The 10,626-nt window shown below is 47.4% G+C and overlaps 1 long non-coding RNA gene across 1 annotated transcript; it reads right to left on the bottom strand.

The window, feature by feature from the left end:
* Positions 1–4,247: 4,247 nt before the first annotated feature.
* LOC143769168 (uncharacterized) lies at positions 4,248–6,994 on the bottom strand. Its single transcript, XR_013214240.1, has 3 exons — positions 6,716–6,994; positions 4,599–4,779; positions 4,248–4,460 (listed from the first exon to the last, which is right to left on the bottom strand). It is a non-coding gene; the product is annotated as an uncharacterized LOC143769168 (long non-coding RNA).
* Between the last annotated feature and the right edge of the window lie 3,632 nt (positions 6,995–10,626).

Here is a 10,626-nt window from a genome sequence, read left to right as displayed (position 1 = left end):
CACAAAGGCCTAGGCAGGGGACACTTTGTGAGGAGGATGAGGAGGAGTCAATGGAGGAGGAAGACATCTGTCCAGTGGAGGGAGATACACAATTCTCCAGTAGTCAGTGTGTAGAGCGAGGGTGGGGTGATGCAGAGCAGGCAGAGATCACGCCTCAAGCAGGGGACAGCATTTCTTGGCCAGTTGGCAGTCTGCAGCACATGGTTGATTTCATGCTGCAGTGCCTGAGAAACGACCGCCGCATTGCCCACATTCTCAACACAACTGATTAATGGGTGTACACCCTCCTAGATCCTCACTACCGGGACAACTTACAAAGCCTCATAACACCATTGAACCGGGAGCGTAAAATGCGGGAGTACCAAGACACACTGGTGAATTCCATCATCTTCTCCAGTCCAACTGAGAGCAGTGCTGCTAGTGCTTTACAAAGCAGCTCAGTGCATCGAGGCAGTGGAGGAAGCTCTGCACAAAGAGGGAGCAGAAGCAGTGCCTCAGCACAAGGCAAGACCAGTATGGCCCAACTGTGGCACAGTTTTGTGTGCCCGCCACAAATGTCTACACCATCACAGACAGCTCCAGTCAGCAGGAGGCAACGTTTCCGTCAGATGGTGACAGACTACATGTCTTGCCCTCTGTGTACTCCCAGACGGCTCTTCCCCCTTCAAGTTTTGGGTCTCTAAGCTGGATACATGGCCAGAGCTTAGCTAGTATGCATTGGAGGTGCTGGCTAGCCCTGCTGCTAGTGTATTATCGGAACGCATCTTTAGTGACGCAGGTGGTGTACAAACAGACTGTCGAATGCGAATATCCTCCGATAACGTTGACCGGCTTACTTTTCTGAAAATGAACAAGGCCTGGATCTCGCAGGAATTTGCCAGTCCTCTTCCAGATTAAATAATTGGTTGTGTACAGTATCCAGGTCTCCTGTTGTGTTCATGTTTCTACCACCTGAACTGTAATCCCTGGGCTCCAACACCGCCAGTTGCTGCTCAGAAGTGCCGTCTGCACAGTCAACACATGACCCAGTGTTATTGGGTTTCAGTAACGTCAGACGATCCCCAGCTGTGTATCCGGCAATGTGTCCTGCTACCTCCACGCTGACACTACAACAGAAATTTAAGGGAACCTGTCCCCCCACCCCAGGCGTTTGTTACTGAAAGAGCCACATTGTGCAGCAGTAATGCCGCACAAGGAAAGGGTGGCTCTTTTAGTTATGTTCCTTGCACCCGCTGAACTTAACACTTATAAAATGTGTCCCCTGATCCCGTGAAACCATCCCGGAGGTGGGACTTTCCTTCGTAATGAGACGCACCACAGCCGTCATTCCGGCCTCCTTGGCGCCGTGCGCCACCTCCTCAGCATTGTTTGAATCTGTCCCGGAGCCTGCGCTGTTATGTTAAACCTTGGGCATGCGCAGTTAGCGCTGCCCGTCTTCTGACATCATTTGGTGTCAGGATGACTGCGCCTGTGCGGCCGCCCTGCCCGAGATCACGCCCCGCAGTGTCTTATTTATTCATACTGCAGGGCTGGGATTCATGGGCATGTGCAGTGCATATCTTCGCCTCTCACTCATCTCCGTCCACCTTCTTCAGACTGTGCGGCGTCACTGCCGTGGCATGTGATTTGGGATCAGCTGATGCCGCACAGTCTGAAGAAGGCGGAAGGAGATGACTTAGAGAGGCGAAGATATGCACTGTGCAAGGCCATGAATCCCAGCCCCGCAGTGTGAATAAATCAGAAGACACTGCGGGGCCTGATGTCAGGCAGCGCGACCGCACTGGCGCAGTCAGGCTGACAGCAAATGATGTCAGAAGACGGGCAGCGCTAACTGCGCATGGCCAAGGGATAACATAACAGCACAGGCTCCGGGACAGATTCAAACAATGCTGAGGAGGCTGCGCCCGGCGCCAAGGGGGTATGAATGACAGCTGTGCTGGGTCTCATTAAGAAGGAAAGGTATGAGGGGCCAAATTTTATAAGTGTTTCGTTCAGCGTGTGCAAGGAGCATAATTAAAAGAGCCACCTTTTCCTTGTGCAGCATTACTGCTGCACAAGGTGGCTCTTCTAGTTGCTAACGCCTGGGGGGGGGTTAAAGGTTCCCTTTCAACTTGCTCCAATTAGGCCTCAGCCTACACTCTGCTTCTCCTTCATTCCCTGGGCTCCAACAACGCCAGTTGCTGCTCAGAAGTGTCTTTGGCACGGGTACTCCCTCCTGCCCAGACCGGTTCCAGCACGCCAGCTGTTTCCGGGTAGAGTCAAGGTCACTTTGCCTCCAATACATTGTCCTGTCGTGTTGCGGTCGGGTTAGCTGACTCTATGGTGCCTGCAGTTTAGGTGCTTCCTATGTGGGCTGCGGGAACTGGCAATCAAGGCTGGTTCCGTAGTGCCCATAGGACAAGCTCCCCCTGTAGGACTGTGGATTTTCGGTAACTACGGTCGGCTCTCAGACTAGCAACTTTTGTTTTTCCTGTGGACCTTCTGCTGCCTATGTGTTCCATACCATAGGCAGTTCCAGCACCATTAGCTGGTTCTTAGGAAGACAGTCTTGAATAGGTTCCCCTGGTTCCAGAACCGTCAGCTGATTCCGGGCAGAGCCTTTGGCTTAGGTGCCTCCTTCTGGGTATCCGAGTTCCACCAATGTCAGGTGGTCCTTGGTAGTGCTTTCTGGCACGGGTACCTCCTGCTTAGTAACAGGATTCCAGTAACGTCAGCTGGGCCTCGGTTGTTCCATTGGCTCTTGTACCTTCTGCTACCCATCCGGGTTCTAGTACCGTCAGCTGGTTCTCGGCAGTGTCTTTTGCTCTTGTACCTTCTGCTCCCCATCCTGGTTCCAGTACCGTCAGCTGGTTCCGGGCAGAGCCTTTGGCTTAGGTGTCTCCTTCTGGGTATCCGAGTTCCACCAACGTCAGGTGGTCCTTGGTAGTGCTTTCTGGCATGGGTACCTCCTGCTTAGTAACCGGGTTCCAGTACCGTCAGCTGGTCCTCGGTAGCTCCATTGGCTCTTGGACCTTCGGGTAGCCATCCGGGTTCCAGTACCATCAGCTGGTTCTCGGCATTTCCTCTGCCTTCTTGTACCTTCTGCTACATTTCCAAGTTTAAGACCCTAAAGACTACGATCCTGAAGACCACCCCTAAGATGACGACGACCCCAGAGACGACGACCCCTGAGACGACGACCCTGGAGACGACGACCCTGAAGACCACCCCGAAGACGACGACCCCGGAGACGACGACCCTGGAGACGACGACCCTGAAGACCAAGAAGCAGAAGAACAAGAAGCTGCAGAACAAAGAGAAGAAGAACATTAAGCATAAGACTAAAAATCTGAGCAAAAGATATTATCTAAATTATAAGTAGAAGAAGACTAAGCAGTGTATGGGGGTTCCTCCTCGTGGTGCCCCTGGAAAAAGCCTGCTACTCCAGGCCAAACTGAACGCGGACAAATCCTGTTGTAACTCTTTTGTGACAGGCAGAACAGAAGGTGTAATCTTCAAACTTTTATAGATAACAACTACAGGAATGCCTGTCACAAATAAGAATATGATGAAGAAGTAGAATATGAAGAAGAATAATAGTTTAATAAAAAGAATATGAAGAATGTAACAAAAAGAATAATAGGAAGAAGGTGAAGAAGAAGATAAATAAGGTGAAGAAGAAGTTGATGTAAAAGATGCTGCTGCTGAGGATGATGAAAAAGAAAGTGTCGGAGAATTAAAAAAGAAGGTGAAGAGCATGGAATTAGTGAAACATCAATTATATCTGACAAAATATAAAGACTTAACATAGTCAATATCTTTGTAACTCCGAACGTCTTAAAATTTTTTTTTATTCCTGCTATTCCATTTGATTGGGCTAAACCTCTATGCCTATAATGTCTCCTCCACCTCCCCCAATACATTCTACATTATTCTTAGTTGTTTTCCTTCATGTAGAATTAACCTACAAGGAAAGAAAGGGTTTATTTTAATTCCAATATTTTGGTGCCATTGACTTGCATTGGTATCGGGTATCGGCGATATCCGATATTTTTTGAATATCGGCCGATCCAATCCGATATCGATACTTTTCAATATCGGAAGGTATCGCTCACACTACTCAGAACTCAATATGAAGGTAAACCAACTTTTTCTTTATATCTACTACTTTATATCTACTTTTTTTACACCCGCCTCCCGCCTAAGTTACAATAAATCATGGGTACCCGTTTTTTTTCCAACATATATATATATATATATATATATATATATATATATATATCACAGTATAAACTCAATGTATATGCAGTGCACTGTCTTATTGTTGAGCGCTCAGAGTGTAAACAGTAAATAGCTGAATTTGGTATACAAACGTCCAGCAGCGGATTAAATAGCTTTTTGAGCCATCAAATCTTCTGATGCAGATCCAGATAAAGTTCATGAATAATTCCAGGAATATCCCACAGCCAGAATCTTGAAGCCTAGGAATCCACACAGTCTCTATTAGTTCGTATGCAATTCTTAATACAAGAGTGTCCTTAAATAGGCTGTGATTCCTATCTAGCTAACCCTAGCTAACTACACAGTCGGTGACCGGTCACACTTCTCTGTTTACTCACAGAAGTAGCTTTCTTGAAATTACACTGTCCCAAAACAGGAATGCCTCAAGCTCTGGATTTCTCTCTCCATCACCACGCTGCTTCTCCTCAAATGCCCAGAAACTCTCTGAAGTAGCTGTCCTGTTTCCAGAATCTTCTTGTCCGTAACTCAAGGATGACCTTCGGTGGCTGAACAAAATTACTGCAACAATATTGTTTAGAGCAGAAAACATCAGGATTAAATTACTGCATTATCACGTTTATGACAGCAAAACATCACCATACTACACCGCATACAAGGTTATCCTGGAAAAACAGTTGATTCCTTCTGCTCAGGCAATGTTCCCCAACTCTGAGGACTGTTTTTTCCAGCAGGACAATGCGCCATGCCACACAGCTAGGTCAATCAAGGTGTGGATTAAAGACCACCACATCAAATCCCTGTCATGGCATGCCCAATCTCCAGACCTGAACCCCATTGAAAACCTCTGGATGTAATCAAGAGGAAGATGGATAGTCACAAGCCATCAAACAAAGAACTGCTTACCTTTTGGTACTAAGAGCGGCATAAGGTCACCCAGAAGCAGTGTGAAAGACTGGTGGAAAGCATGCCAAGACGCATGAAAGTTGTGACTAAAAATTGTGGTTATTCCACAAAATATTGATTTCTGAACTTTTCCTTAGTTAAAACTTAAGTATTATTGTTTCTAAATGATTATCAATTTGTTTTTTTTGTTTTTTAAAGCACTGCTTTTTTTGTTAGACATAACATACTGATAGGGAATTTAGATTGTGAGCCCCATCGGGGACAGCGACGATAATGTGTGCAAAACTGTAAAGTGCTGCGGAATATGTTAGCGCTATATAAAAATAAAATTATTATTATCGATCTATCTATCTATATATCTATCTATCTATCTATCCTGTATCTATCAATCAATCAATCAATCAATCAATCTATCTATCCCAGGGGTGGACAATTAATATTCCCAAGGGGCCACAGAGACCGTGACTGCTGTGGAGGGCTGAACCAATAGGCCCAAAATTAATTCTACTCGATATTAATATCGATATATATTATATTATTGATAATTATAATTGTTTGAACCCAAGTACAGCCCCTTCTGTATATCGTATGAGCCCCCCACAGCCTCTTATACTGTATACTGTAAGAGCCCCACACCAGCCCATATGCGGCATGAGCCTCACACCAGCCTCCCCCATATGCGGCATGAGCCCCACACAGCCTCCCTATATGCAGCATGAGCCCCACACAGCCTCCCTACATACACTACATGAGCCCCACACATCCTCCCTACATGCACTACATAAGCCCCACACAGCCTCCCTATATACACTGCATGAGCCCCACACAGCCTCTCTATATACACTGCATGAGCCCCACACAGCCTCTCTATATACACTGCATGAGCCCCACACAGCCTCTCTATATACACTGCATGAGCCCCACACAGCCTCCCTATATACACTGCATGAGCCCCACACAGCCTCTCTATATACACTGCATGAGCCCCACACAGCCTCTCTACATACACTGCATGAGCCCCACACAGCCTCTCTATATACACTGCATGAGCCCCACACAGCCTCCCTATATACACTGCATGAGCCCCACACAGCCTCTCTATATACACTGCATGAGTCCCACACAGCCTCCCTACATACACTGCATGAGCCCCACACAGCCTCCCTATATACACTGCATGAGTCCCAAACAGCCTCCTTATATACATTGCAAGATGCCCCCATAGCCTCCCCATATACTCCATGAGGCCCCCATAGCCTCCCCATATACTCCATGAGGCCCCCATAGCCTCCCCAAGAGCAGCATGATGCCCCCCATAGCCTCCCCATGTGCAAAATGATGCCCCCATAGCCTCCCTATGCACAGCATGACACCCTCATAGCCTTCCCATGTGCAGCATGTCACCCCAATAGCCAGCAGCACGTCACCCCCATATTGAGTACCATGTACAGCACGTCACCCCCATATTGAGTACCATGTACAGCACGTCACCCCCATATTGAGCACCATGTACAGCATGTCACCTTCATAGCCTCCCCATGCCCATCCAAACATCCCATAGACATGAAAAAAAAGAACACCACATACTCACCTCGGTCCCATTCTCCAGCGCTCTGCCTCTCTCCCTGCCTCCGATGCACTGGCTCTCCACAGTACACAGCTGACACGATGAAATGACATAATTGCGTCAGCTGTTTCACACGCTGATTGGTGGAGGAAGTGGCCGGAGGCCCCTCCTCCACCAATGCAGTCAGCGCCATGGCTGCCTCGGTCCACGGGCCGGACTGAGACAGTTGGAGGGCCGGATGTGGCCCACGGGCTGCACTTTGCCCAGGTCTGCTCTATCCTGTATCTATCAATTTAACCTACACCTTTTAACAGACAACCAAAACTTCGCTCTTAAATAGGTGTAGGAGACAGGTTAGTCCAGATATTGGATGCAATATTTACCATATTTAGCTTAATCACCAGGACAAGAGTTATTACGAATAAAAATGTGATTGGTTTACTTTTTTACACAATACATAGACAAGGCAGGTGTTAAATAACATCCACACAGAGCTACCCTGAAGTATGCTGTATGTGGGTGACACGTTTTCCCTAGAATTGAAGTCATTATCATCTCTAGGACTTATGTCTCAGATGTGGCCGAAGGACACACATACCAGAGTTTGGGAGTGGAGACCGAAGACTGTAATGGCACACATTGTGATGATGCATGAAAGACTCATGGTAGATTCATGAGTCATGACAACATATTTTAAAACTTAAATACTTTAAAGTAATAAACACTAACAGGACTGATCATGAAATAGATGAACACCTGCACCATAGACTGCACATGATAAAGTCATATGTTGTCAGTAACATGGGGTCTTTTAGGAGATGTCTGTTGCTTCCCTCATTCCTGTTAGCCAGAGATGGGGAATCTTTTTTCTGCCAGGGGCCATTTGGATATTTATTTAAATCATCAACTTGAAATTTACACTGCTATATATGGTGAAACATTTAATTAACTCATCCCTAATGTGACGGCTGTAACTGCTTCTCTTTGGTGCAACCATGTTCGGTGGTATTGGTGATGTTGCTACTCACAACTGCTTTTCCAGATTTGCATTCGTCTGGAGCGCAGTCGACTCTTAGCGATGAATTTTGAAAGGAATTCGAGCAGTATGTTCTGCCCACAGATGTATATTAGGCTACGTCCCTACGGTCAGTATTAGACAGTGCTTTGGACGCAGCACATGTTGGCTCCATCCAAAGCGCTGCCGGCTTTTGAATGCAGGTGATACTGCATGTGTTCATTGAACCTTGAGGAATCACCCCGCCTAATACATTGTACGGGTGAAATTTATCGCACGGAGATAAATAGACATGCTGCAGTCTGAAAAGATGCACCGCATGTCCGTCTCCGCAGGGAAGCCGGAGGCATCCATACACGCATAGTGGAGAGGGGATTTCTTGAAATCCCATCCACTATGCTGTAACATCTGGCCGCTTCGAGTTGGACGATGCGGATGTATGCAACGTCCAGCCCGCAGCATTTACTAACCGTGGGAACATACCCTGTTGAGTCGCCCGTCAGGGCCGTGGGGTACTCGGTACCATGTCCGGTCTCACTTAAAGGGGTGGTCATGGTGGCAGGGACACAGTCCGTGGCCTTGGGCGCCCAGGTAAAAGGGACAGTCTTTAAAGGGGTTGTGGAAATAATGAAAGTTCGTGACGCTACCTGTGGTTCTTGGACAGAGGTGACCGACGCTGCTTAAAGGGGTCCTCTGAGGGCGATGGTGTTGCAGCAGAGATGGTGTCGCTTCCCATAGGTGAAGCGGTGTCCCCAGGGCTCCCAGTGTATTTGGCATGAATGGTGAATGCCGACAAATAAATGGAGGACACAGGGTTGCAGTCTTTAACTGGTTTACTGGTGTTAAGCAGCCTCAGTCCAGGGTACCGGCAACAGGTATAGATGGAGTACAGGCAGCCAGAAGATAGGTGGAAATCCCTTTGACAGGTCAGTTAGGGAGCCTTCCACTATGCGCTGGTCTGTTGTTCCTTGCTGCCTGTAGTTATCTAACAAGGTCCTCTTTCTTCCCCTGTCCAGGTACAGTACCTGCATGGTAGGCAACTTGAGTCATCTCTTTAGGGTCTCTATCCATGGTGACTCCGGACTCTGATTTGCTGCTGTACCTCAGGTATTATGTGCGCAAGTCCCTTTTAGTTTCCTGCCCTCCGGTTCTGCTGTGGGACTTGTAGTTCCTCACGACCTCAGGCTCCCGGTGCCCGGTTTCTGCGCTCAGCTTAGAGAGGCCCAGTCACAGCCCTTCTCTAGCTCCTAAGTCCTTCTGTACTCCTTCACTGTCTGCAACCAACAGGGGTGAACCTAGCCAAACTGCTGCCTGAGGCGAACTTCAAATCAGCGCACCCCAAACACATCTACAGTACAGCCCACCTATAGGGCTCCCATCTTATATACAGTCCCCCCATACATTACATGAGTGATAACTATTGTACATTCTACAATAGGTCATAAATCAGACAGTATAGTCCTCCATACAGTATTCTGGGCACCACATAGTCCTCCATGCAGAATAATAAGCCCCATATATTGCTCCATACAGAATAATGAGCCTCATGTATTGCTCCAAACAGAATAATGAGCCCCATATATTGCTCCATACAGTATACTGAGCGCCATATATTGCTTCATACAGTATTATGGGCACCACATAGTCCTCCATATAGCATTGTGGGCACCGCACAGCGCTCCATACAGAATAACATGCCCCATATATTGCTCCATACAGTATAATGAGCCCAATATAGTGCTCCATACAGTATTATGGGCACCACGTAGCGCTTCATACAGAATAACATGCCCCATATATTGCTCCATACAGTATAATGAGCCCCATATATTGCTCCATACAGTATTATGGGCACCACATAGTCCTCCATACAGTATTGTGGGCACCACATAGCGCTCCATACAGAATAACATGCCCCATATATTGCTCCATACAGTATAATGAGCCCCATATATTGCTCCATACAGTATTATGGGCACCACATAGTTCTCTATACAGTATTGTGAGCACCGCACAGTGCTCCATACAGAATAACATGCCCCATATATTGCTCCACACAGTATTTTGGGTACCATATAGTGCTCCATACAGTATTATGAGCCTCATATATTACTCCATACAGAATAATGAGCCCCATATATTGCTCCGTACAGAATAATAAGCCACATATATTGCTCCATACAGTATTATGGGCACCACATAGCCCTCTAGACAGAATAACATGCCCCATATATTGCTCCATACAGAATAATGACTCCCATATATTGCTCCATGAAGTATAATGTGCCCATATAATACTCCATACAGTATAATGAGCCCTATACCGGTATATACATCATCACGAGCCCCAGCCCACTGAACCCAGCACCACCTGTATATATCATCCCCAGCCCCAGCCCACTGAGCCTAGAACCACCTGTATAAGTGCAGCGCCCCAGAGTCCTGGTCATTGCAGTACTGACGCTCCGCCGCTAAGGGGAGTGATGGTACGTCTGATGGCACTTAAGGAGTTCACCTGACCAGGTATCACAGTCACACTTTACACTTCACATTCTGGCCACCAGGGGGAGCAAAGGGTTCTATGTATTAGGCCACTCCTCACAATCTGGTAAAACTGGGGGCTGGATAGGAAGTTAGACAGAAGCTGACTGGGTTGGAATCAGGCAACATCCTGTGGCAGAGGGTGTAGCAGGGGAAGATTCAGGGGGGTCTCTGTCAGGGGTGGGATCCTGACAGTGGCCTAGCGAACAGAACAGAACGTTACGGAGCCTCGCCTGCACACGAATGCGGTGGCATCCTAAGAAAGGAAAAGAAGCGAGGTTTACTGTGGAGAAGTGAGAAACGAGATCGCAGCAAAAAGGAGATAAAGCCAGTAGGAGTCGTGCCGTTAGATCGAGGCAACATCCTACTGAGGTGCGTA

The sequence above is a fragment of the Ranitomeya variabilis genome, chromosome 4 (assembly GCF_051348905.1).
Source record: "Ranitomeya variabilis isolate aRanVar5 chromosome 4, aRanVar5.hap1, whole genome shotgun sequence".
Lineage (NCBI taxonomy): Eukaryota > Metazoa > Chordata > Amphibia > Anura > Dendrobatidae > Ranitomeya > Ranitomeya variabilis.
This window is presented reverse-complemented; position numbering and strand designations above follow the sequence as displayed.